Source organism: Bos grunniens, chromosome 9, assembly GCF_055505025.1.
Source record: "Bos grunniens cultivar Pamir isolate PY7600 chromosome 9, Bosgru_T2T1.0, whole genome shotgun sequence".
In the NCBI taxonomy this organism is placed as follows: Eukaryota; Metazoa; Chordata; class Mammalia; order Artiodactyla; family Bovidae; genus Bos; species Bos grunniens.
In genome coordinates, this window is record NC_141173.1 from 37086434 (window position 1) to 37113898 (window position 27465).

Genomic DNA, 27465 nt, shown 5'->3' on the forward strand with positions numbered 1-27465 from the left:
ATTGTTGATCGATACAAAGTATATGTGGCTGTTGAGCACTTGAAATGCAACTAACCTGAATTGAAATGTACAATTCAGATTTCTAAGATTTAGTACCTATATATGTATGTATGTATATATATATATATAAAACTTCTCATTAATAGCTTTTTACATTGAGCATCTATTGAAATGATAATAGTTTAGATATAGTAGAATGAATAAAATAGACTATTAAAATTAATTTCACCTTTTTTTTCTGTTTTTTGATGTTTCTACTGGAAAATTTCAAATTGCATATGTTGCTCACTTGCATTATATTTCTGTCGAATCTGTTCTGGATTGCAACTTTAATGGAAACCAACCTAAAATATGAAAGCTTATAAAAAACGGACAGAGATTCTTCACCCACCCATCCTATCCTCTGAAGCTCCAAAGATGATGGTGCTTTGTCCTCAACCTCAGTCAAGATCAACCTTAACTTCGAGTGAGATTATAGGTAGATTACATTTTTACAAAAGAAGCATTCCTTTCCATTTCTCAACATATTCTGTTCACAGGCCCCTAGCATTCTAAAATCTTGATTAAGAATTATAGGTATCCCCACAATTATCCTCAGTAATACAATTTTCTCTTGTAATCATCTAGAATTTATACTCATCCCCCTTCACAGCTGTTCAGGATATCCGTAAGCAAATTGTGATAGCCCTGCTTTGATTCCCATGAACTCTACGTTCTCAGTCCCTCCGTGTGTACAGATTCTCTTCTGCTGGTCTCTGTAATTTCACAATTGGCCAGTCAGTGGAGTGAGGTATGAAACCACCTTAACCCACGGGCTAATAAAAGTCCTCAGTGAGCTAACCTTGTATGAAACTGATTCAGCGTATTAACTCTCAAACCTCTGCAGATTGTCTGAGAAGCAGACACAGAAGCAAGAATCTGCACGAAGGCATAGTGAGACTCACAGTGTTGGAGCAGAATGTGTTTTCAAGAACAATCTGAGAAATCCTTCTTGTTTTACAAATAAAAGAAGAAGATCTGAAGGAATTGAAGTATCAGTTAGAGCCAAGATGGGAATTAAAACCCATGACTCATTCAGTCAACAAATATTTGCTGAGCTTTTCGTTGTGTGCTAGGACTTTTCTAGGTGTTGAGATGGAATAGATACTAGTTATGATCCTTCCTTGTTACAATAGAAACCCCAGTTGTTGTAAAGTTTAAAGGAAATTTATTGCCACTTAGCTGAGAAGTCTGGCTGGCTTCAGGCAACTCTTGACCAGTAGCTCAGAGGCATCTGAGAGGATGACTGTTTTTCGAGTTGTTCTCAGGACCACTTCTTCAGTGTTGCTCCATTTTGCAATCTTCCTCCATTCCCATCACAACATAACAACTCATCAGCTCCTGGGGTTGTGTGTTTTCAGGTACAAACCTAGCACAAAAGAGAGTCCACTTTGCTCTTGTGTGTGTGTGTGTGTGTTTTAAGTTGCTTAAGTTGCACCCGACTCTTTGCGACCCTGTGGACTCTAGCCCACCCGCGGGGGTCCTCTGTATATACGATTCTCTAGGTAAGAATACTGGAGTGGGTTGCCATGCCTTTCTCCAGGGGATCGATCTTCCTGGCCCAGGGATCGAACCCGAGTCTTTTATGTCTTCTGCTTTAGAAGGCAGGTTCTTTACCACTAGTGCCACCTAGGAAGCCTACCCCCCACAATGCACCCTCTGCCACTTTGCCCTTAACATAGAAGAAGAAAGACCAACTTGGAACCGATTCTTGCAGCTCTCCTTACCTGAGATGGATCATGTATTCAACCCTGAATACACATATCAATTCTATTAGTGTGGCTTGGAGATTGGATATGCTTACTGACTTAAGTCAGTTGGGGGCCACTCCCAGAGTTAAGAATGGTTTCAAGTCTATCCAAAATACATGCTGTGAATTCTGAGGTACCAGATAGGAAGGGGAAGTGGAAAAATAAATGCTGGAAAGCAACAGAAATTTTAAACACCCAAGTGCTCACAGTTGAGAGCTTGTCAATACTCCAGTTGATCTTTACCCTCTGCTGCCTGGAGTCCCAGGAGTTCTCTAGCTGTGTCTCTGGAGCGTGAGGGCCCCTGCATCACAGTGCTGACCTTGACTTCAGACTAATCCTCTTTCTTCTGTTTTACATATTGGGCTTCTCTGTAAGATTTTATTTGAAGAGAGTGTTTCACTGCTGAAAGGCAGTTTTAAAACCACTTTCCCACAATAATGCTGCTGCAGTGGCAAAATTACCTATGTTTTATACTTTTTAGACACATCCCTACTGCCATAGGGCCTCCCCAGTGCTAACTGAGTGGAAACAGAAAGGCATTTCTTGGAACACGAGTCTTATTGCTGCAGATTTCATTTCACAGGCTCCTTTCTCATGCTCCTGATATTTTGCTATTAGTAAGTCCTTTCATAGACATTCTTTCCATTCCCTGCTCCATTTACTCACTCAGAACACTTGAGGAAGATGTCTACTCTTCTATTTTCAAATAGTCAACTTTAAGGTCATGACTAAGCAAATGAAGTTCTTAACACAGTGGATCTGCAGGTGAGATCCAATAATGTAGACACTAAGCAACAGTAATACCATTGTCCTTCCAGTAATCCACTTGCTTACCTGGACTGAAGTTATATCCTATACTTTGAAAATTAACTTTAACAAAAAGCCAAACTTCAACACAAGAGAAGATAAAATGTCCCTTCATACAAAAGTTAGCAATATTTTTCTTATGGTCATGTACTTGGTGAATTCTACTCTTTCTCTGCTGAATTTTATCTCCTTCGTATTCTAGTCAATGAAGTGTAAAATTGGAATATATATAAGATTTTATTGTTAGCTCTGAAAGGATTAAACTCTGAACATTGTATTTATTTGTATTCATTCTACTTCCATCCCATTTCATCATAATGATGTGTTTGGTCTATAAAAATTTTATCCTTAAAATAAATGTTTGTTGAGAAACATTTAGGAAATTCAAAACATTTCCTAAAACTCAGCCTGAAACAATAAGTAATATTTGAATCATAAATTTTTGTGGAAGCTGGTATTATATAATATTTCTTCACTTAAAATTTAGTGATAAGAATCAGTAAGGATAAATAAAAATAGGCAATGATAAGAAATACTTTGACCTTCTAGTGACAGTTGGTAAAGAATCTGCCCGAACTGCTGGAGACCTGGGTTCAATCCCTGGTCAGGAAGAGCCCCTGGAGAAGGGAATGGCAAACCACTCCAGTATTCCTGCCTGGAGAATTCCATGGACAGAGAAGCCTGGCCGGCTATAGTCCATGGAATCATGAAGATTCGGACACAACTGAGAAACTAACACTCTAATACTGGAAATACTTCAGATTCATATTGATCTATTTTTATATTAGTTATCTTTGGTTTTTATTTGATGCTACATTCTCCTCTGACTTCCCTGGAAACACATTCCAAGGGAAATTTGTATACATAAAATTTTGGGAAATGTTTGGGAATAGCAGCTATAAGGAACTGAGGAAAGCAAGATTGGACAGAGGGAGAACGTCACCTGTGAGCTTTTACAGCAGAGACCCCAGGTTATCAAGGGAGCTTATAACCTTAATGGGGCCTCAGAATTGTCTTAAGTTGTGGCAAGAACCCCAGCCTTTGTATCCCATGTTGACTAATCACTGGATATAGACTGCCCCTGGGGAGAAGGCACACGGAGAGTAAGGTAGCTTCCTCCAGCCCAGCATGATGGCCTGGAGAGGGATGCAGCCGTGAACTGCCTGCACTCAGTGCTCTTAAACATTGGAGAAATGGATCCTTCAGTTTTGAAGAGGTGCATAACCCCCACGACCACCAGAAAGGAGCTTGGAGGTATGTAGCTAAAGAATGCCAAGGATGTCTGCTCCGTATCTCATTTGCCACTCAAATTATTCATGTAACTTTGAATGCATGATTAAAAAAAGTAAAAGGCATTTGTTGATACAATGAAAGTACAAGTAATAGTTGATAGAAGAAAACCTGTAAGACGTTCCCCAGGGTCTAAAACACTAATTATTGATTAGCATGTTTGCACTAAAAGAATATTTATAAAGAGTATAGACACAAGGCAATGAATTTCTAGAAGTTGATTTCTTTGTTATGTGATACATTTCTTAAGAAGGGAGAAAGGAAAGGAAATCACAGGAAAATTATTTCACCTATTTCATTGATTACATGGTCAAGCCTTGACCAAATTCTAAAAAGCTAGGTAGCAACCTTGTTATCATCAGGGACCAAAAGTTTGTATCACAAATGTTCTATCACAGATGTTCTTCTCAGATAGCATGTACACACAAGAAAAATCATAAAAACAAATCAGCATAGATACACGATTGAATAAACAATACCTTCAGCCTGAAAACTCTGCATTGGGACTGAATAGCCGATAGTATATTACAGGCAGTGTTTACTTGGCACAGTACTGAAATTCATACATGTTGAAACTGTGGAAGGTGAGCACTGTCTTAATAAGTTTTATTTTAATTATTGATACTTTTATTCACCTACAAATTTGCCTCTCTTTTGAGAATTATTCAGTTGTCTGAATCATAGATTTTAGACATTTGCTTTGTCAAAGAAGAGAACTTGTATAGTTTTCCTCAGACTGGTAAGTATCTGAATTGTTTCCTGGGTGAATCTTGAAAACCTAACAGAACTTTCTGGAGCAAACTGTTAGTGCTTGCTTCTTATTTAGAGATGCATAGTTTTTATAGGAATCTTCATAATATTGTATTCTAGTCAAATGCTAGTTGCTCTTTCATCTTCAACTATTCACTGTAGTTCCAAAAAGGATCACCATCTACATAGATATGAATACATAATTGGTGAAGACCATAGTTCATATTTCATATATTATTGTTTAATGAAAAAAAACAAGTTTAGGCTTTTAAATTCTGTTATTAAAATAATTTTCTTTTGACTTCAAAAAAATAATAAAAAGTAAAGTTTCTAACTCTGCTCAAACTCCAGGAGATAGTGAAGGACAGGGAAGTCTGGAGTGCTGCAGTCCATGGAGTTGCAAAGACTAAGACACGACTTAGTGACTGAACAACAATTCTGCTCAATGTTGTTTATGCTCACCAAGACTGATCTATCCAGTATACATAACAGGAAAAAAATATAATATGAAATAAGGGATAGAAATGCCAGTATGAAATATATCAATTTTCAAGGGCACTGGGGAAATTGAATTCTGACTAGAAAACAAAATGCTTAACACCAAGAAGTGTCTTAAATTAATTTTAACTATCAAACTTTTAAACATGAGTCAGCAACTTCTTTATAAAACATGTCCTGATATTTTGGAGTCAACAAATTTGTGGATTACAAACTATAGAAGCCCAGAGCTTTCTTGAAAAATCACGTTTGTCGGTCACCCTTGTTTCTTTGATAAGACTCAGACCTCAATTTATTTTCCACTTTTCTTAAGATCATCTCTCATTCTTGGTTTATCACTCTCATTTCTCATGAAGATACAGAGTTTCCTTGTTTTCATCACTAAAGAACAAGTAGAAAACAGTTTAATGTATCAGTGGCCTTTGGGTTAACTCTTATTGCCCAACCGGTGGTACCCCCAATTCAAACTGACACCGCTAGAAAATTAGAGCCCTCTCCTCATGGTCCTTTGTGTTAAATTCATTAAAGCTTTAGAACTACTGTGTTGCAACAAGACTACCAAATGTAGAGAGTTCACCACAGAAAGGTACTTGGAAAGATGAGAAACAGTAACCCACAGTTGAGTGAATTACCAATTCCAGGATGAAGGCTAAGGAAAAAAAATTAAGAAAGAGCTGGATGAAAGAGACTTTCTTTCTGTTAAGAACTCTGCTTAAAAAGAAAATTTGAAGAGTTTTTTTGATTAAACTACTGTGATTGTTCTTACTCCTATTACCACAGTAAATGAAACCAGGTTGTGATAGATTAGATTTTACTTTTTAATTCAAATTGTTGTTGGTTTGGGAGGGTGTTTTTTTGGGGAAGAGGGTTCTGTATAGATAAGATAACAGGCTAAAAAAGAAATCCTCTCTCTTTGAAGACGCTGCTGCTACACGAGTAGAACAGAACACAACCTAGGTCCTTTTCAGTAACTACAAGTTGGTTAATAGTCCCGTAAAGTCCAAACAAACTAGCCATATAAAACTTGATTTTTAGTGGGAAGGTGACTTGCTTAGGACTATTAAGACAACAAGAGGATGAGTTGGTTCCTTTTTTCTCTTAATAGAAGCACTGCTATAAAAACAGTGCTTGAACTATCATGAAAGCTTTTTACTTGCCTTAGCTTAACAGGCTAGCAGACAAACTATATTATTGTCTCTTAAAGCTGAGATGAGTAGAAGAGCAAACTGTAATAGGTCTGCTTGGAACACTGTTGTTGAAATTCTCTTGACTGTTCTTTAAGGTTTGCAGTATGTGTACAGTGCTTGATGGTTTACAAACTCCATCTGTATCTATCACTTTTCACCCCCACAAAAACATTGTTACTTAAGCGGAGATGATATCTGACAGATTCAAAACTTGTGTGACTCAGCCCTGCCTGCAAGGTTTCAGTAATTCCACCTTCCCCCGCCCCTACCCCGCCAACCAGGTAATTTAGTTCATGGAATATTGTTCTGTGACATGTTTCTCTTTGCCAGTAATCATGAAAATAATCAGATGCTGGACAAGTCCTCTTTCTCAAGTTATATTAAGATATTTTATTAATAGAAGATATAATACAGCACATGTATCATGCTGTACACCGGTTATAGCCACTGAGAATTCCCAGGCTAGGTCAGTTTTTAAAAATCCTATTCTATTTGCCTGCATATAAAGCCTGAAGATATGTGATATGTTGTCATTTAAGCTGCATCTTCTAGGAGGTCATCAGATTTGACTGAAATATCTTTGCTGGGTCCTTTCTACAAACTCCTACCTTTATATGAGTAAACACACTTAGTATTTTCCAGATTTGGCTCTACTGTAGCTAACCTGGTTTGGACACCTGTGTGTGTATAGTGATTATCTTGTTTGTCTATGATGTGGGCTTCTAGTGATGTGGGCAGAGCCTAGGATTCTGAGCATGTACTCTTTGCTCCCTGATTGCTATTTGTCAGAGCAGCCTATCAGGTGTTGCTTCCCAGCAGTCCATTCCTCCCCGTGGTGTACTTTGAAATTGTGCTTCAGTATCCTTGCAAGACTGTATCTATCCTCACAGTCTGTAGCTATCCCTACCATCAGCTCATCAAACCACATCTGCTCAGTTACCCTGGTATCATCTATTTGTCTCACCTGTGGGGTTCCAAGGTAACACACTGTGCTGGAAGGCAGGCTGCATACCAAGACATTCTTGTTGACGATGATCTTGACTTGCCATTTCATGTTGAGCCTTATTTACATCTACACGAGAAGAACCAGGTGTTTTTTTCTAATTCGCCCCTGTCTCAAAGCTGTGGGTTTGACCCAAACCCTCATTTTGTAAATTCAGAAGCATGATGCTATTTTGGTGTTTTACAGTCTCCAGAAAAGCGTATTTATCTTCTGAATCTAATTTTATTCTAATGTTCATTCCTTGCAGCCGTTGGGCAAGTTGCTGCTTACAAGCATCAGCTAGCAATTTTGTATTGTAATTTCAAAACATAGATTGCCAATGCCTTTTCTATACGGCTTTATATAGCTTTTCTATTCTGAATAGACGCTAAAACCTAGATGCCACCTAGTGATTCACTGGTTGCATCGCTAGTAAAGAACTAGAATTCTATCAGACCACAGTTGATTCCCATGTGGTAAACAACATCTGTTTCCAAATTTCACTACTGAAAATAATAGGATGTTATTTTGATCATGAGTATACCTCTATTTCCTTCTCTCAAAGTAACTTAGGATAGTGATGGAATGGCATGTAAAGTGCTATTTCAAATATTTAACTTAAAAGACGTCTCCATAATGATCTTTTTGTTGAGTTTCCCAGCATGTGAGTTCACGCCACTTTGGGAAGTTCCTTATTGATCATGCCTGGTAAGGAGCATAGCTTCTTTCACCTTCCATAAAAGGAACTTGTAACAAAAACAGCTCTTTTTCAATTAGTAATCGCTTGAGCAGTTAGCTGCTGCTAACCATGGAGCATAGCTTGAGGATATAGGTCAACTTTTATAGTGACTACAGACCAAACTTTGAATTTTGTAAAAAAAAATACTGTGCCCCAACATTTCAACTCAGAGAAGGCAATGGCAACCCACTCCAGTACTCTTACCTGGGAAATCCAATGAATGGAGGAGCCTGGTAAGCTGCAGTCCATGGGGTCGCTAAGTCGGACACAACTGAGCGACTTCCCTTTCACTTTTCACTTTCATGCATTGGAGAAGGAAATGGCAACCCACTCCAGTGTTCTCGCCTGGAGAATCCCAGGGACAGGGGAGCCTGGTGGGCTGCCGTCTATGGGGTCGCACAGAGTCGGACATGACTGAAGTGACAGCAACAACATTTCAACTAATGTTTGTAAATGTCTAAGTGATGTGCTAGACATTCTGATATTCACTGTCTTACTTAAGCCTGGGAAAAACCTATGACATATGTAGTTTTCTCCATGGTATAAATCAAATCAATGAGCCTGGGAATGGTTCAGTAACTGTCCAGATATGCAGCTAGTAAGTGATATGGAAAGTGAATATCATCATAGGCCCTATGTTTTCTTCTAGTCTCTTCACCACATTATGACTATTTCATATTAAACTTTTTGTGCAAGATCATCACTGGCAGAAGCTGTGACCCACAGAAACTGGTCTCAGAGAGATGGTCTTATAAAAAAATATGTAATTATTTTCTATCTGCATTTTTTAAATCATGTGAGGAGAACTTAACTAAACTGCTAGGAATGTTTGCTAACATCTCCTTTCCTTTTCTATCCATGATCCTTTATACCCTCACTTTCTCTGAGTCTTCTTATTTAAAAGTCCTTCACAGAACGTTCTGTCATCCCTGATCTTCTGTAACTTTTCTGTCTTTTAACAAAGGACACTTTTCTCCTAATCTCACCCTCTTACCTTTCTACCCACAATCCCAGTGTTCTTTCATTCTCAACATTCTTATTAGGCATCACAAAAGCCCAAAGAATCCACCACAAGGCAGTAGGAGAAACCTCGTGGGAACGTGCTGAGGGTCGATCAGGGGATGGCTCTAGTGGACAAAGCCAGTACCATCTTCACCAAGCAGAGGGATAAGACAAAGCTGGGAGTACGTACGTAGTAACAGCTTTTCCCCAACAATAACAAACTGGAGATCTTCATAAGAAGGACCTTTTTAACAAATCCAACACTTGCTTGGAAAAATAAGAATCATGCTGTGCTACTCCATTCCTTTTAAGTTTAGCATCCCTGCTGCTGCTTGCCTTAGAACTCCCCATGATAATCAGTGAGTTACACTTCTAAGATGACTTTGTCCAGCCTCTGCTAGAATCTCTGCTCTAGTTCCCATACATGTCATCATAGCAAAAATATTTTGTCTAAGAAGTTAGCAAGAGAGGTATTTTCAAGTGTGCCTGCATGGTTCCTAATGTGAATTCTCTCGGTAGAAAATGAAAGCCCAGCTCTGAAAACTACACTCTTGTATCAGATAGATATCTCAGAAGAGGCTGGATAACAAACAAGCACAAATTCTCAGCAGCATGTAATAATAAGCATGTGTCTGGCTCATGATTTGTGGGTCATTTGGGATTGGCTAATTTAGGCTGCACTGGGTTGGGTATACGATGATCTCAGCTGTTTACTCATGTGACTGGGGATCAGCTGGGGATCAGGCTGAGTCCACAGGGGCAGCTTAGTTCTGCATGTCTCCCATTCTCCTGCTTCCTGCCCATGTTCTCATGACAGTAGCACAAGTGCTGGAGAGCAAACTCAATAAGGCAAGCATTGTTCAGGCCTTTGCTCAAATCGGGTTCTTTAATGTTTCATGGCCCAAAAAGTCCCATGAACAAACCCAAAGAAAAGGAGTAAGGAAAGAGATTACCCATTCTTATTAGGGCAAACTACAAGGCATATGACAATGAGCATGGATATGGGAAGAGGTAAAGTGTTGGGAACACTGATAGAGTCTACTGTAGTCATTAATCGATTATTCTTGAGTGTCATCCTATTAAATTAAAAGATGCTTACTCCTTGGAATAAAAGTTATGACCAACCTAGACACCCATATTCAAAAGCAGAGACATTACTTTGCCAACAAACGTCCGTCTAGTCAAGCCTATGGTTTTTCCTGTAGTCATGTATGGATGTGAGAGTTGGACTGTGATGAAGGCTGAGCGCCGAAAAATTGGTGCTTTTGAACTGTGGTGTTGGAGAAGACTCTTGAGAGTCCCTTGGACTGCAAGGAGATCCAACCAGTCCGTTGTGAAGGAGATCAGTCCTGGGATTTCTTTGGAAGGAATGATGCTAAAGCTGAAACTCCAGTACTTTGGCCACCTCATGTGAAGAGTTGACTCATTGGAAAAGACTCTGATGCTGGGAGGGATTGGGGGCAGGAGGAGAAGGGGACGACAGAGGATGAGATGGCTGGATGGCATCACTGACTCGATGGACATGAGTCTAAGCGAACTCCAGGAGTTGGTGATGGACAGGGAGGCCTGGCGTGCTGCAATTCATGGGGTCGAAAAGAGTCGGACACGACTGAGCGACTGAACTGAACTGAACTGATGGTTCCTTCTGGTAGTGTCAGCTCTAGATGGAAGCACCTTTCACTCATTCAGCCATTCATTCACTTTTTCACTTAACACATAATGTTGAATTCTTTAGACAAGTGCTGCTTAATAGAAATATGTTGTGAGTCATAGATGGTTTTAAATTTTTTCTGGTAGCTACTTTTTAGAAGATAAAAAGCCACAGGTGACTAGTAGCTACCATATTAGACAATGAAGTTAAAGACTATATATGGAACTTGGTGCTGAGGATATGACACCTGCCCCATAGATCTTACAGTCTTGAGAGAAAGGAGATTTAATTTAAACAGTGTAGGCGTTATATATCTTTCTGAGAAGCTCATATTTTCATTTACATTTCTCAGATCTTGTCATACCGCAGTGCACCAACTCCATTCCTTATGGTAATAGTTTTCTATTACACATTTCCATACAACCTCTCTAGCCTAGTTTGGTTAGAGATATTTCAACATGCCTTTTCAAAATCTCTTATGAAGAGCTATCACTGTACTCCAAAGTCTGGCAACAAAGGTGTGTTTTCTTTTCCAGAATCAATATAGTAAAGGGACATTATCTGAGATCTTATTACCAGGTGGATAAATTTTCACATTATAACTTTACCTGATAAGAGCCCAAGATTCTTCATGATAGAAATGTTGAACAGAAAAGTTGTTTATCAGTGTTTATCTGCTAAAAAAAAAAACGGGTGGTTGTAAGAGAATGCATAATAGTAGTAAATGAAAGAGAGAATGTTGCTTCAGAAGTAGTACAAGGAATAATAGAAGCAGAGAATGGAGAAAATAAGAAAAAGGAAACAATAGTCTTTATCTCTTTTTTACCCGATTAAGCTTGTAAGTGCCTAAAAGAAAGTTTTGTCTTCTCTGCACTAAACTGTCTAAGCAAGATTTATCAAAAAGGGTGGTTTTTAGAAAGCAATTATTGTCCATCAAAATTGCTGATAAGGGTCTTGATATGAATAGGGAGATAAGATATTTTTTTGTAGTCTAAAAAATAAAAAACATGATATTTCTTTAAATATATAGGCATAGCTTAAAAAACTGAAAAAGATTTCTTTTAAATGCTGTGAATCACCCTGTGATTTCTTTTCTCTTTTTAAATCCTGTTCTGCTTATTGCATGCCTTTTCTTTGGTGATTCATGGCTTTAATTGTGTAACTCCTTGATACCAAAACCACTTTGGGCAAATGCCCTTGTGCTTCCTTGTCCCTCCGGCAGCATGGCAGGTCCCAGTGCCGGCACTTGGATTATGCTCTCAAAGAACTCAGCGCTCCTTTGACTTTCACAACTTGTGTGACTGGTACTCGTCTCCAAACAGCAAACAGTTTAGGTAGAGAACAACATTTTAAGCTCTGAGATGCTGTTTTTACAAGATATTACTAAAAACTGCAGTTTTAGCTCTGTGTTTTCATACAAGACACTTTAGAAAATGACTATAATTACATAGCGAAGAGAGTCCAGATTACATGGTGGGCATTTTTACGCATTAAATTACAAAAATATATTTCCTCATTTACTCCAGTTTTTCATGAAGGATTTAAATCAGAACAGCAACATTGGTCTTGTGTTTAGTGTCAAAAGATCATTTCAGTCATTGCAAATAATATTTTCCAGCACCAGTGGATATCCACCAAATATCTCCTTTCTGCTCTCCCTCCTTCAACACACACACACATACACATATACACACACTTGACATTCTTGCTTCTAATACTAAAATACTTTGAGTCATTTCCTTTTATTAAGATATTTTCAGATGGAGATTAAAAATGGAGAGTCAAGCAATAACATGAGAACTGAATTAAAACAGTTTAAGCTGAAGTCAGTGAGTAAATTGTGTCCTTGCAAATTACCTAAGAATCATTATACCCCCATGGCTTAAAACAAAGAAGGCATACTATAAATCTTTATTAGACAAACAAGTGAATGAATGTTATCTATTTAACATTAAGAAATTTTAGTGACTGTGGGTTTCCCTTTTTCTGGAAGTAAGTCCCTTCAAGCAGAAAGAAGGATCTATGAATTGGACAGCCTTTTGGATACAGCCATTAGCACTCTGTCTCTGCTGTCATATCTCAAGGACTAGGAGGAGTCCCACAAACTGCAGAAAGAGAGGCCAGGCCTAAATATAAGTGGCAAAATAGGGCCATAGTTCTCAACTCCTATTTTCAGACCTTGACTTAAGTCTCTTATGTGTGGCCTGAACAGAGAAGTAAAAGAATGGCGATGGAGGTCTAACCTTAATATGCTTATCAGTTCAGTTCAGTAGCTCACTTGTGTCCGACTCTTCGCGACCCCATGAATCACAGCACGCCAGGCCTCCCTGTCCATCACCAACTCCCAGAGTTCACTCAGACTCACGTCCATCAAGTCAGTGATTCCATCCAGCCATCTCATCCTCTGTCGTCTCCTCCTGCCCGCAATCCCTCCCAGCATCAGAGTCTTTTCCAATGAGTCAACTCTTCACATGAGGTGGCCAAAGTACTGGAGTTTCAGCTTTAGCATCATTCCTTCCAAAGAAATCCCAGGGCTGATCTCCTTCACAATGGACTGGTTGGATCTCCTTGCAGTCCAAGGGACTCTCAAGAGTCTTCTCCAACACCACAGTTCAAAAGCATCAATTCTTCGGCGCTCAGCCTTCTTCACAGTCCAACTCTCACATCCATACATGACCACAGGAAGAACCATAGCCTTTACTAGACAGATCTTTGTTGGCAAAGTAATGTCTCTGCTTTTGAAATGCTATCTAGATTGGTCATAACTTTCCTTCCAAGGAGTAAGCATCTTTTAATTTCATGGCTGCAGTCACCATCTGCAGTGATTTTGGAGCCCCAAAAAATAAAGTCTGACACTGTTTCCCCATCTATTTCCCATGAAGTGATGGGACTGGATACCATGATCTTCGTTTTCTGAATGTTGAGCTTTAAGCCAACTTTTTCACTCTCCTCTTTCACTTTCATCAAGAGGCTTTTTAGTTCCTCTTCACTTTCTGCCATAAGGGTGGTGTCATCTGCATATCTGAGGTTATTGATATTTCTCCCGGCAATCTTGATTGCGGATTGTGTTTCTTCCAGTCCAGCGTTTCTCATGATGTACTCTGCATATAAGTTAAATAAGCAGGGTGATAATATACAGCCTTGACATACTCCTTTTTCTATTTGGAACCAGTCTATTGTTCCAAGTCCAGTTCTAACTGTTGCTTCCTGACCTGCATACAGATTTCTCAAGAGGCAGGTCAGGTGGTCTGGTATTCCCATCTCTTTCAGAATGTTCCACAGTTGATTGTGACCCACACAGTCAAAGGCTTTGGCATAGTCAATAAAGCAGAAATAGATGTTTTTCTGGAACTCTCTTGCTTTTTCCATGATCCAGTGGATGTTGGCAATTTGATCTCTGGTTCCTCTGCCTTTTCTAAAACCAGCTTAAACATCAGGAAGTTCATGGTTCACGTATTGCTGAAGCCTAGCTTGGAGAATTTTGAGCATTACTTTACTAACATGTGAGATGAGTGCAATTGTGCAGTAGTTTGAGCATTCTTTGGGATTGCCTTTCTTTGGGATTGGAATGAAAACTTACATTTTCCAGTCCTGTGGCCACTGCTGAGTTTTCCAAATTTGCTGGCATATTGAGTGCAGCACTTTCACAGCATCATCTTTCAGGATTTGAAAGAGTTCAACTGGAATTCCATCACCTCCACTAGCTTTGTTCGTAGTGATGTTTTCTAAGGCCCACTTGACTTCACATTCCAGGATGTCTGGCTCTAGGTCAGTGATCACACCATTGTGATTATCTGGGTCGTGAAGATCTTTTTTGTACAGTTCTTCTGTGTATTCTTGCCACCTCTTCTTAATATCTTCTGCTTCTGTTAGGTCCATATCATTTCTGTCCTTTATCGAGCCCATCTTTCCATGAAATGTCCCCTTGGTGTCTCTAATTTTCTTGAAGAGATCTCTAGTCTTTCCCATTGTGTTGTTGTCCTCTATTTCTTTGCATTGATCACTGAGGAAGGCTTTCTTATCTCTTCTTGCTATTCTTTGAAACTCTGCGTTCAGATGCTTATATCTTTCCTTTTCTCCTTTGCTTTTTGCTTCTCTTTTTTTCTTATAATATGCTTATATATTTTTCTTAAAATATGCTTATAACTTATGCTATATCCCTCTCTCCTAAGGAAACCCTATTTGTTTCAATTTTAAGATTAAGTTCAGAGATAGTCTGAATCTTACTTTAGCAAAGCAAAACCCATTAACATTTTACTAGGAAAGTTCGAGTCATCGGATAAACATAGGTCTATATTTAGGACGTGGGAGAATTTCACTATAATCATCAAGCATCTTCACTGAAAAAGATTTGTCTCCTTTCATTAGACAAACTCTCAACATTTCTATGGTGTTCCCACTATCAGAATTATCGTTTTAAAGTTATGTTGAAAGTAGAATTGTTTAAAACTTATCATTCTAAAATTCTCTATGTAAAGAAGCACCTTTATTAGCAACACTTTTATTAAATATTGATAAGCAGTACACTGTTGCTCTTAGCTTCTATGCTGACAGCACTTACATTTGGTTTCGCTGCTTCCCTTCCTTCTTCCTGCCTTTCATGTGAATTAATACTTCATCTGACTTGCATGCAGGGTACAACAGTTTTCATTTGTTAGTGGAAAATCTAAACCTCTCTAGTGACCAGAAATGGGAGTCCAGATTAATGGACAGACTTTGGCTGTGTGTGGGGGGCAGGGGGGTGTGGGTGGCGGGGAGGAGGGAGAGAGAAAGGAACTTTTCCCAGAAATTTAGGAATCATAGACTTTTAGGCACTTAGTGTTCAGAGGACATGCTGTCATTGATTCTCAGTTCAGGTTGAGTATTACAATCACCTGGAGATCTCCTGAGGCTCCATCTTCCCCAGACCAATTGAACCAACATCTTTGCTAACAGAAAGAACCTGGGGATGGGTATTTTCTTAAACCCTGCATACTCTAAAGTGCAGCCACGGTTTTCAAACAATTCCTTTAGTCCAGTTCTTTTCATTTGGATAGACAAAATAAAAATGTCAGAAAGAAATGAAATATAATATTTCAGACCTTTTAGAGCCTGGATTAGAAATCAATTTACCTAGCCCCAATCCAGAGCAATTTACATAACAATGTAGTACTAATATCTTTTGTTAGTCTTGACTCATTTGAACTTTCCCCTGATAAAATCATAACAGGGGCATGACAGGCACACAGCTGTTAGCAAGTGACCAGGCCCCTCCCGCAAGGGAGCAACCGTTAGCGAGCAACTGTCTACTAGCGACTGTTAGCAATCCCGCTCAGCCGTTGGTCAACATCGTAATAGGCCCCTCCCCCAAGCAAGTGACAGTGAACAAGGTTAGAGCAACTGTAATGCTCAAATGGAGAAGGCAATGGCACCCCCACTCCAGTACTCTTGCCTGGAAAATCCCATGGATGGAGGAGCCTAGAGGGCTGCAGTCCACGGGGTCGCTAAGCATCGGACACGACTGAGCGACTTCACTTTCATTTTTCACTTGCATGCATTGGAGAAGGAAATGGCAACCCACTCCAGTGTTCTTGCCTGGAGAATCCCAGGGACGGGGGAGCCTGGTGGGCTGCCGTCTATGGGGTCGCGCAGAGTCGGACACGACTGAAGTGACTTAGCAGCAGCAGTGTTCAAATAGCATTGCCTGCTCATCTATTGCTCGGCATCAGGGGGTAGGGGAGGGGTGTCCGTCCACCAAGCTAGTGACTGTTAGTAAGCAAGGTTGCAAGGTTACGGAGCAACCATTAGCAGTCCTGGCCTTCCCAGGGACTCAGTGGTAAAGAATCTGCCTGCCAGTGTGAGAGATGCTGGAGGCACAGGAGTTGCAGGTTCGATCTCTGGGTCAGGAAGATCCCTGGAGAAGGAAACCGCTACCCACTCCAGTATTCTTGCTTGAGAAATCCCATGGAGAGAGGAAATACAGTCCATGGGGTTGCAAGGAGTTGGACCTGACTGAGCACTGCACGCAGGGCATTAGCAGTCCTGCTCAGCCATTTGTTGTCATCATAGCAGGGCCCTCTCCTCTCTCTCCCCTTCCTTTGTATTAAAAGGAGCCTGAATTCAGACTGAAGGATGATTTTTTAAAATTAATCTTTATTTGATTATAGTTGCTTTACAGATGGCACTAATGGTAAAGCTCCACCTGCCAATGCAAAAGAGGTAAGAGACACGGGTTCCATCCCTGGGTTGGGAAGATGATCTGGAGAAGGGCACGGCAACCCACTCCAGTATTCTTGCAGGGAGAATCCCATGGACAGAGGAGCCTGGCGTTTACAGTCCATGGTGTTGCAGAGAGTCTGACTGACTTAAGGGACTTTAGCACAGCACACAGTTGCTTTACCAAGTCGTGTTAGTTTCTGTTGTACAGCAAAGTGAATCAGCTGTATTTATACATCTACGCCTTCTTTTTTGCATTTCCTTCCCATTTAGGTCTCCAGAGAGCACTGAATGGGATTTTCTGAGCTATACAGGAGGTTCTCATTAGTTGTCTGCTTTATACATAGTATCAATAGTGTATATATGTCAGTCCCAATCTCCCAATTCATCCTGCTACCCATCTTTGCTCCACTGGTGTCTATACATTTGTTCTCTGTGTCTTTGTGTCTATTTCTGGGAGATGGTTTTTTGAGATGCTAGTCAGCTATCTTCTCAGTCTGCCAGCTGATTAAAGTCTTTATTCCTTGCCCCAACAATTCATTTCCCAGTTTATTGGCCTGTGGTGCAGTGAGCAGAGTGAGCTTGGGCTCAGTAACAAAACTAGCAGAAGAAATCATGCTTCTCAAATTTTTCTATCAAATGGCTGCTGCTGCTGCTGCTAAGTCACTTCAGTTGTGTCCGACTCTGTGCGACCCCATAGATGGCAGTCCACCAGGCTCCCCCATCCCTGGGATTCTCCAAGGGACAGAGAACACTGGAGTGGGTTGCCATTTCTTTCTCCAATGCATGATGGGCATGAGGGCAAAACCCCACCATGCTGGATTAACACATGAATTTCCTACATTTCTTGGTACTGTTGGCTTCCTTGGCTTCTATCAAAAATAAGTTCGTCTTTGATTGTTGTGAAGAGTTTTTGAACCATATTTATAACTTTCATTTCATATAAGTCAAAAAGATATCTTCAATCACTTTAGCATGTGTAGACCCATTTTTAAAGTCATCATACATATAAGAGTAGGTGTAACTCACTTCCTGAGAAACATTCTGAGAAAACAGCACTGATAAAACATGGGCCCAGTTTGCAGTGTTGAAGATCCAGATAGTTAAACATTTTCCTGTGCTTTTGACATCTATCTTTTCTGTGTGTGTATATCTGTTGAACTCATCAAAGTCTAAAATATTTCAATTCAGCATAAAATTGCAGTACCAATTGTCACATGGCGTATATTTTATCTTGTGCTGGGACGGAAACGCATATCTAAATGCATCATGTCTATGCTCAGAAGTAATGCAAATCTTCTGTCTTGCCACTGCCAGAAGTAAATGAAAACGATAGTAGATAAAGGCTAGAAACATTTTTCTGTTTTGCACTGATGCAAAATTTTGTGTGTAGTGATCATCATCGTGCATTAAGCATCCACTGTAAGCCAGACATTCTAGATGGGCAGAATATTGAAGGCATAGTTTCTTCAACTCTCATTAATCAAAAACAAATAAACCCAGTTTAAAGTAGTTGAGTAAAGAATAAACATTGAAAATTTTAAAACACCTAAATATATTCTATGATTTATGAGCAGAACTATATACAATCACATAGTTTTTTCAGCCTATTACAAGTCTCCACTAAAGACTTATTTACCTAATTAGATAATTGAACTGTATCTATGCCTGCACATGGTTGTTACCTTATGCGAATTGTGTATGAACTGTGTCCATAGTGTACAGACTAGAGAAATTCATGAATAACAGGTGTTTTAATGATTGTTTTTATTAAAAGCCTGCAGAAATGCCCATGTCAGAACCACAGAGTAAAGAAAGATCAGTGTATTAGAAGGAGCTGGCCAGATGGAGGTCCATAATGAAGGTCACCACTGCCCTGATGGAATTTACCACTGCTCAGAGTATGAGTCTCTGTATTACCAGTGTAAGAATTTGACTCAAGCAGGAGGTCTCATTCTGGTCAGAATCACAAGGAACTGAAGCACCTGCATGAGGTGATCAGTTCACGAATGGAGAACCACTCCACTACTGTGTCCAGAATGTTGCTGTCCTTTAGCAGTCCCTGGGGGAGCTGATGAATAAATGGAGTTTGTGAGGGATGTGCCAAGTAGAACAAAGGAAAGTGTGAGGAATCTTCTGAAGATATGACTTCCAGTTTCCAGGAGAACAAAAGATCTTGATCTACACTGGCAGCCTGTGATTCCTAGATTTTTTCTTCTTCATTCTCAAAGCTGCTGCTGCTGCTAAGTCACTTCAGTCATGTCCAACTCTGTGCAACCCCACAGACGACAGCCACCAGGCTGCCCCCGTCCCTGGGATTCTCCAAGCAAGACCACTGGAGTGGGTATTCTCAAAGCTAGTGGTGATACAGAAACCTAGGGTTCTGTGTAAAGATTATTTTGTGGGAGATGGATCCTCTTAAAAAGAGAGAACAAAACTTTAACTGCTGCTCTCTCTACCCATTCTCTCCCTGTTACGATACAGTTTTAGCTTCTTCAGTCACTTCCCAGTCCTGCCTCCTGGTAATGACATTATTTCCCCTTAGTGGAATATTGGGAGTTCCCAAACTCCCTGTCACTCTTTTATTGAGAATCACAGAAGGTCAGTCATCTAGGGATAATCATAAGTCATAAGTAACTTTTACTAAATTCTCATCATATGGTATTATTTCCCTCATTTCCTTAGGAAGTTTTCAAAATTACAAGTGAGAATTTTACTCTTGACTAGTAGGTACTGTCTTGCCTGGAAAATCCCATGAACGGAGGAGCCTGGTAGGCTGCAGTCCATGGGGTGGCTAGAGTTGGACACAACTGAGCGACTTCACTTTCACTTTTCACTTTCATGCATTGGAGAAGGAAATGGCAACCCACTCCAGTACTCTTGCCTAGAGAATCCCAGGGATGGGGGAGCCTGGTGGGCTGCCGTCTATGGGGTTGCACAGGGTCGGACACGACTGAAATGACTTAGCAGCAGCAGCAGCAGTAGGTACTATTATATGGTACTCTACATCTTAGAGCCTGAGGTAGATTAACAAAACTTTTTATATTTCAATGCAATATTGAGAGAAAAACCTACATAAAATATATATAAATAGGCAAGCCTATATTCTTTTTTAGCTCTCATAAACTCTTTACTCCATGTGTTTTCTAAAATGTTATTACTTGCGTTAGAGATAGCTATGACATCCATTGGCAATTTCATGCTCTTAAAGGAATCAACTTTTAAAGAAATACAAAAGGTTTTGTACTATAATTATGGAACATATGTCAATTTTCATGCAAAAGGACTAACCCCATGTTGCCATTAGAAACAGAAGTTAACAAAACAGAAAAGTTTAGCCAGAGAAATATCATATACTTGAAAATCACTTTTTCCATTACACAGAAAAGAAGCATGTATAAAGATGCAGAGTGTAAGGTCCTTTCTTCATGCAGTTCTGCTTATTTTTTATTTATATAAAGAGAAGCAAAATAAACAGTGCCACATCAGCCTATCATTTGGAGTTTAAGTTACCGGAGGAAAGAAATCATGACTTTATCCTGGTAGAATTTTCCTTGAAAAGCAGTTGAATATTAAATCATGAATCACTACTTTCTTAAAATATCTTTTAATATCTTGGGTAAAAATTGTAAAATAGCCTGCTCTCTGATTTTTAAAACAATTATTTGTATTCATGCTTAAAATGCAATTTGTGCAAGAGGATTTCTTTTTTGACTTTTTCCTTCCCTTTAAAAAAAAAAAATTAGACTCCCTAACATAGTCAATAACTCTGAGAAAACTTGAAAATATTTATAACTGAACAACAAACCTATAGAAGCCCAAAGGCAATTACCTCTTGTATAAATATGCCTTAGGCAGATTCCAACTAGTTTTTAAGAAGCAGAAGTTTAAGCTTGCTCAAGAATTTTATTCATGCAACAAAATTTGCATTATCTACCCTTATTTCCTGCCCTCTTCTCTTCTGGTTCCTCTCACTTCTGTCTACCATTTTTCAATGTAGAAAGCATTATCTGGCCACAGCTACACAGTCAGAAGTCTTTGAGAAACATGTACCTGCGTCCTCTTGTTTAATTAAACACTTGCAGCCCCACTGTTTCTTACCTTTAGACTCCAGTGTGTGTTCTTAGTTTAGATTACTCTAAGAACTCTCTCATTTAGGTAATATCAGTATACAACATAGGCTACAATTTCATCCTTACCTTAGAATCTCTGCAGTTCTTTTTTGCCCCTTTCAGGTAAATATCCAATAACTAGGAATTAATTTGTACTTGGGATAACTATTTTCCAAAGTAACAGTCTTGGCTCAAAAAAGACTTTAGCTGTTAATTATCTGTTAAAAATTATTGAAGTTTTTGCTTATATTTTTCAAAGGTAAAAGATTTCTAAAGATAAATATAAAATATTTGAGACCATAACAGTGAAAGTATAAAACATCATGTTTGAGTGTTTGTTTACATTATTCAGGACTAATCTGAAGGTTTTCTGTGTCATGCAGAAAAACAGTTCCTTTGTAATTAATCTATACAGAGTGTATAGAATTGGGATCCAGAAACAAGTTTCTTCTTTTTTACTTCCATTTTTGACAGGATAATAATATATTCCCTTGTCCATTTTTAATCTTATCCTTTCAAGAGGGAATCATAGTAGAAGAAATATCAGTATCAATACAATTGAATGCCTCTGAACCGCTACTAAGTTACGATCTCTTCTTCTGTATAGTACAAAGAAATAAGGCATTTCTTTGCCTTCAGTTTACTTATAAGTAATTCAAATAATAACATACACAGGAAAAAATAATAACATAAGTGGTTCATGGTTCAAGAGTTATTGCAAGAACATTCATTCAACAACTGTTTATTGAGTTCCGAGGATGTGCTAGCTGCTAAGTCGCTTCAGTCGTGTCCGACTCTGTGCGACCCCATAGACGGCAGCCCACCAGGCTCCCCCGTCCCTGGGATTCTCCAGGCAAGAACACTGGAGTGGGTTGCCATTTCCTTCTCCAGGATGTGCTAGGCACTCTGCTAAATGAGGGTATTCTAAAAATGAGGATAATTATGAACAAAAATGGTTGCTTTCCTCTAGGGAGATGAGGATACAGAAGTGATATACTGAGTGATAGAAGTCCTTTTTGTTTATCCTAAGAAAAGTGAGAAGGCATTGAAGGCTTTTAAATGGAGGGTTGACATGACTGGTTGTGTGTATGTTTTGTTTTGTTTTGTTTAAATCACCCAAACACCATGAGGAGAATTTAGTGGAGAATTTAAAAATAGAAGATGAGAGACAGAAAAAAGGCATGCCCTATTCCAGGCTATAGATGCGGTCTTAGAAGTGGGGTGGGGGTGGGGGGGTTGTAGAGGAGAAAAGGAAAGGGTTATTATTTCCTTCTCCAGGGGATCTTCCTGACCCAGGGATCAAATGCAGGTCTCCTGCATTGCAGGCAGATTCTTTACCATTTGAGCTATAACGAAGTCCTAAATTCTTAGTCGTGTCTGACTCTTTGCAACCCCATGGAATAGTCCATGGAATTCTCCAGGCCAGAATACTAGAGTGGGTAGGCTTTCCCTTCTCCAGGGGATCTTCCTAACCCAGAGACTGAACCCTGGTCTCCCTCATTGCAGGCGGATTCTTTACCAGCTGAGCCACCAGGGAAGCCTAAAAAGGAAAGAGGAAGATAGAAAAAGGAAACAAAATAGATAGATTTTGAAAAAATCACTAAGAAATAAAATCAAAAGGATATGATAATCAGAAACTAGGGGGAAAACAAGAATTAAATCTACTCTGATTCCTTGTTTAAAGGTTGAAAGCCATGCTTTTTGGCTTAACTGATGGCTTATGGTGCTGTTTACAAAAATAGAAAACACTGGAAGAAACATGTATTTGAGAGGAAGTTTTTATGAATCTAGTTATGGAAAAATTCAGTTTGAGGAGCCTACAAGACATTTAGGTTGAGATGTCAAATATTCAGTTAGAAATAAAAGTCTGGCAATAGAAGAAAATGTTAAGCTAAAGATTTGAAAGTCTTCATCAAATGAAGGCATTATATACTTTGATGAGCTCTCTTATCAAAATATACAATGCAAAATAAAGTGATTTAGATTAGGATTCTCTCACTATGAATTAGAAAACTCTGGCAACATTTCATGGGAAAGAGGGCTGGATCATGAAAAGAGGTAGAATATAGATAAAGAGAGAGAAATAAATGAAATGGCAGGAACAAAATAAAAATATAAATAAATAGATTGTAAAGATTTTGGTTACAAGATAAATACCAACCCAAACTGGCTTAATCCAAAAAAAAATTGGAACCTATAAATTCACACATAACTGAAAGTTTCAGGGTATTCTACCTGCAAGCAGTGGTCTGTCCATGGGTGATACCCCAAGATCAGAGCTCAGATCCTTTTTTTTTCCAGTTTTTTTTTTTTTTTTGGTGTTGACTTAAGTTCTGTCAAGTTCTCCTCTGATGATCCCAAGATGATTGCTAGTAGTTCTAGATGCTATATGTTCATATGCTCATGTCCAGCAAGAAAAAGTCTTGTTTGTTTTTGCATAATAAGACAATGAAAACCCCAGAATGGAGATCATTGAACTATTAAGATTGTATGCTTATCCCTAACATTGTTGGTAGAGGTTGAGATACACAGATTATTTTTAACTAGTCCAGGTATACCTCTGGAGTGAAGATAAATCCTCTCACTAAACTACTCAAAGTATTAGGAAAGGGGGATAGGAAATCTAGGTGTTACATTATAAGAAGTCTTAAATTCCGAGTTAAAGACCTTATTCTTAATTTAACATACCAAAAAGAGTTCTTGTATTTTGAACTGAAGCAAGATCCAATGAAATTATTTCAAAAAATTAAGTCTTGAGACAACTATGGTACATATGGCAATGTTTAAAAAAAACAAAAACAAAAAAAGAAATCTGTTAAAAGACCCTACAGCAATACTTTAGGAGAGAGAAAGTGAAAACCAAACTGTGATTGAGTAAATATGTTGATGAAAGGACGACAGTAATGAAGTAATGGATATGACAGTATTTCAGATGAAGAATCCATAGGACTTAGCAAGATAGTAAGAATAAACTTTACAGTGGAACGTCAAAATCTTCCACTGAGATTTCAAATAAGGTGATAACTTTGGCACTGAGGCAAAAATGGAATCTTTTCTTTGACCCTTTACTTCTAGTCTTAGCTCTGAGCTAGGCTTTTCTTTTTTTTTCTTTTTTTTAAAAATAAATTTATTTATTTTAATTGGAGGCTAATTACTTTACAATATTGTAGTGGTTTTGCCATACATTGACATGAATCTGCCATGGGTGTACATGTGTTCCCCATCCTGAACCCCCCTCCCACCTCCCTCCCCATCCCATCCCTTGATCATCCCAGTGCACCGGCAGGAGCACCTATTCTAATTAGCATCCCTTGTGACCTATTACTCCCCACACGCACAACTTTCCTAGAAGTCAAAAGAAGGCAAGTTCCAAACTCAGAATGAAACCTCCCCTTCACTCCACTGAATGAGAACTTACAGATTACATGACTGCTTAGCAAATTTTTTTTTAGCATTTTGTCAACTTACAATGAGTGTTAGCAAGCAACAGAACACCCAGTGGTTTAAACAAATACAGTTTCAAAGGAAGAAGTTAGTAGTGTTGGTTGTGACCTATTACTTGTCAGTAAGAAGGCTGATATCTTTGCATTTCTCTGGACTTTCCGTATGTTTTATATCATGGTGACAAGAAGACTGCTCTGCCTCCAAGTATTGTAGCCTCATTCAAGGCTAGCAACTGTGTGGTAAAGAGCAGAGGAACAGAAATCTTTCTGTTTATCAATAAAGCAAATTGCTTGCCTGGATTTCTTTCCCAGTGTACTTCTTATAGTTCATGGGCCAGAACAGGGTCACATGACCACTCTTAGCAGTAAGGGAGACCAGAAAGAATATTTGATTTTTTGTTCTCTATTTTGTGAATCACAGCAAGAAAGTTGGGAATGTTTTTTGGGTGACCAAACTGTAAGTTCTACCATGAAAACCCATCATTCTACAGTGTGCTCTGTGCTTACATATGTATTACACTCTTATTTTGTATTTGACTTTGTATTTCTCCATACATGATGCCTTCTCTACCCGTTGGGACAATATCTGCATGATTAATTTCCAGTTTTGAAAATTGATCTTTCATTCTCTTTTCCCATTAGCTACTGCTAACATCTGTTTAACTCACGCACTAAAGAAGCTAGAATTTTGGCTTCCCTAAGTAGGCAACATATATTGACTACAAAGGATATTATTTTTATTTATGTCTAATTATCTTGGGAACCATTATCTATGTGTAGTAAAATATAGCAAAAGTACTAAATGATTCCATAGGGATTTAGTGAATATATCATGTCTTATCTTTTATGAGGTGTGATAGAGTCTTGCATAAGAATATATTTTTAAAAAGCCTCATCAACCTTGACTTAGAAAGAAATTCAGCACCAAAATGTAGCACCTGCATATCAAAAATAAAATTAGTAATTATATCACTTGATGCAATGTTTAGAAAAATAGTCAATTAAAGCAGTATGAATTCAACCAGAATCCTCTGCAGGCAAGAGCATCATGCAATTCTGACTTCACAATGACATGAAATTTTAAATGACAACTGTGCTAAATCAGGGAGCAGCAAACCCAGGCCAAGTTTAAATTTAGTAACACTGCTAGTTTACTGAAAATAACCTTCTCCATAGCAGATTCTCTATGAATTTCAGGTGACCGACTACTTGTTTTTCTATTCTGTTCAGAGGTAATCAGGAACCCAGAGGCTTCAGCGTTGTCTTCCCTTCTCAATGGCATTTCTGGTATCCACTTCAGGAGTCTCCTTGGCCAGCCTTGATACACTCGGAAATTAAACAGAGGATCCACTGCACATATTCTTCTTGAAAATTTTCATCGTGTATGTTCAGAACTTACCAAATAAGCATAAGGATTTGAAGGTAAGAGAACTTTGGAAGTAACTCACATTCTTATGTAACTCTTAATTACATCAGAAAGTGAAAATTAAATCTATTTTTTAAAAATATACAAAAGTAAAAGAAATAGTTGAATATAAGGAAAAATAGCTAGCTATGTGTAGTGAGTTCTACAGCCAAAAAAAAAGGGGGGAATAAAATACAAAGTTTAAAAGTTTTATATGTCATATAAATATAAATACAAGCGTGGCGCAGTGGTTATCTTGATATCTGAAATCAGTTTCACACAAAAAAGCATGGCATACAGTGGTTCTCAAATTTTAATATGCATAAGAGTTAAATGAGGGAAGAAGGAGGTTTATAAAATGCTGATTCCTGGGCATATTTCAACAGAGAGATTCACTATGGTCCGTCAATTTGCAGTTTTTACAGCTACTCACCCTCAGATGATCCTGATGAAGATAGGGCTTAGACCTTTAAGAAACAGAGAAATTAGCATTTAAAATAATGTACTTCTAATTTTCAAACTACATTAGAAGGGATTTTATGTGGCTTGTTTCCTACAGTCACAGAGTAAATAAGGAAAGCATACTTTAAATTAGTGCTGAATTAGTATTCCTTTTTTGACCCCCCCAAATTGAATTATTAATCCTTTCTAATATTCTTTTTTTTTTAAATTTCGTATGATGTGCTAATTCCCAGATGTCCCTATCTCTCTTTTAGAGCGACAGTCCTGTCATTGCTCTCTTCAGCTGTTTCTGTGTTCCACATAATGTTTTGGTTTATTCAGATGTCTATGAATCTAATTCTAAGAAATATCTAGATGATAATAATGAACTACTGCTGAGGCTGGCTAAATATTTCTTTCTTTTCTTTTTGTGAGGGTTTGTCATTTTGAAAACTCAGCCTTAGAATTCAAAAGAACAGATCTGCGTAATATGCCTTTAGCTACTCTTTTTTCCTCTGCAGCTTAAACCTTAAAAATTATGTGCTGTATTTATAACAGGTTACATGTATGTTTGTTGAATATCACTTTATTTTATTTTTGTTTCTGTATTTCATTTAGCAACTTTATCTTTATTATTTGCAATTTTAAGTTTATAAAAGATTTGCTTTTTATTTCAGTAAAAGAAGTGATTGGTATGGACATATTCAGACCTTAAATTGTGATGATTTTTTACAGATTCAGTATGTTATTTTTATAGTGAAGAATTAAGTTTTTAATCAAAATCCATTGAATTTCAGGCTTATTGCCATTTTCTGTTAGTCTTTGTATGAACTTATTCATATTGTATAGATTTTCTTGTCCATAAAATATCAAAAGGCAAGAATAGACCTTTAATCAAAAAAAGTGTGCCCCTATAACTCAAGTTAGCTAAGCATGTTATTTATTAATATTACACAAAGAAAGTATAGTCATATGCATAAAATGAAGCAGCATAAAAGTTTAAAATATATATATAAAACTGAATCACCTTGCTACACACCAAAAACTGGCACAACACTGTAAATTAACTATACTTCAATAAACATTTTTAATAATAAAATGAAATTAAGTAATAAAGTAACTAAAAGATTTGCAGAATTGTTTTAACGATGAATTTTCATGCACATTTGCTGT

The 27465-nt window shown here is 38.3% G+C and overlaps 1 protein-coding gene across 11 annotated transcripts in view; it reads left to right on the forward strand.

The window, feature by feature from the left end:
* The window catches only part of HS3ST5 (heparan sulfate-glucosamine 3-sulfotransferase 5), a 298567-nt gene that overhangs the window by 91456 nt on the left and 179646 nt on the right, over positions 1-27465 (forward strand). For all 11 annotated transcript variants that reach the window (XR_015132749.1, XR_015132747.1, XR_015132751.1 and 8 more), the window contains one exon: positions 25677-25868. The gene's annotated coding sequence lies outside the window, so the exon portion shown is untranslated. The remainder of the gene's footprint in view (positions 1-25676; positions 25869-27465) is intronic.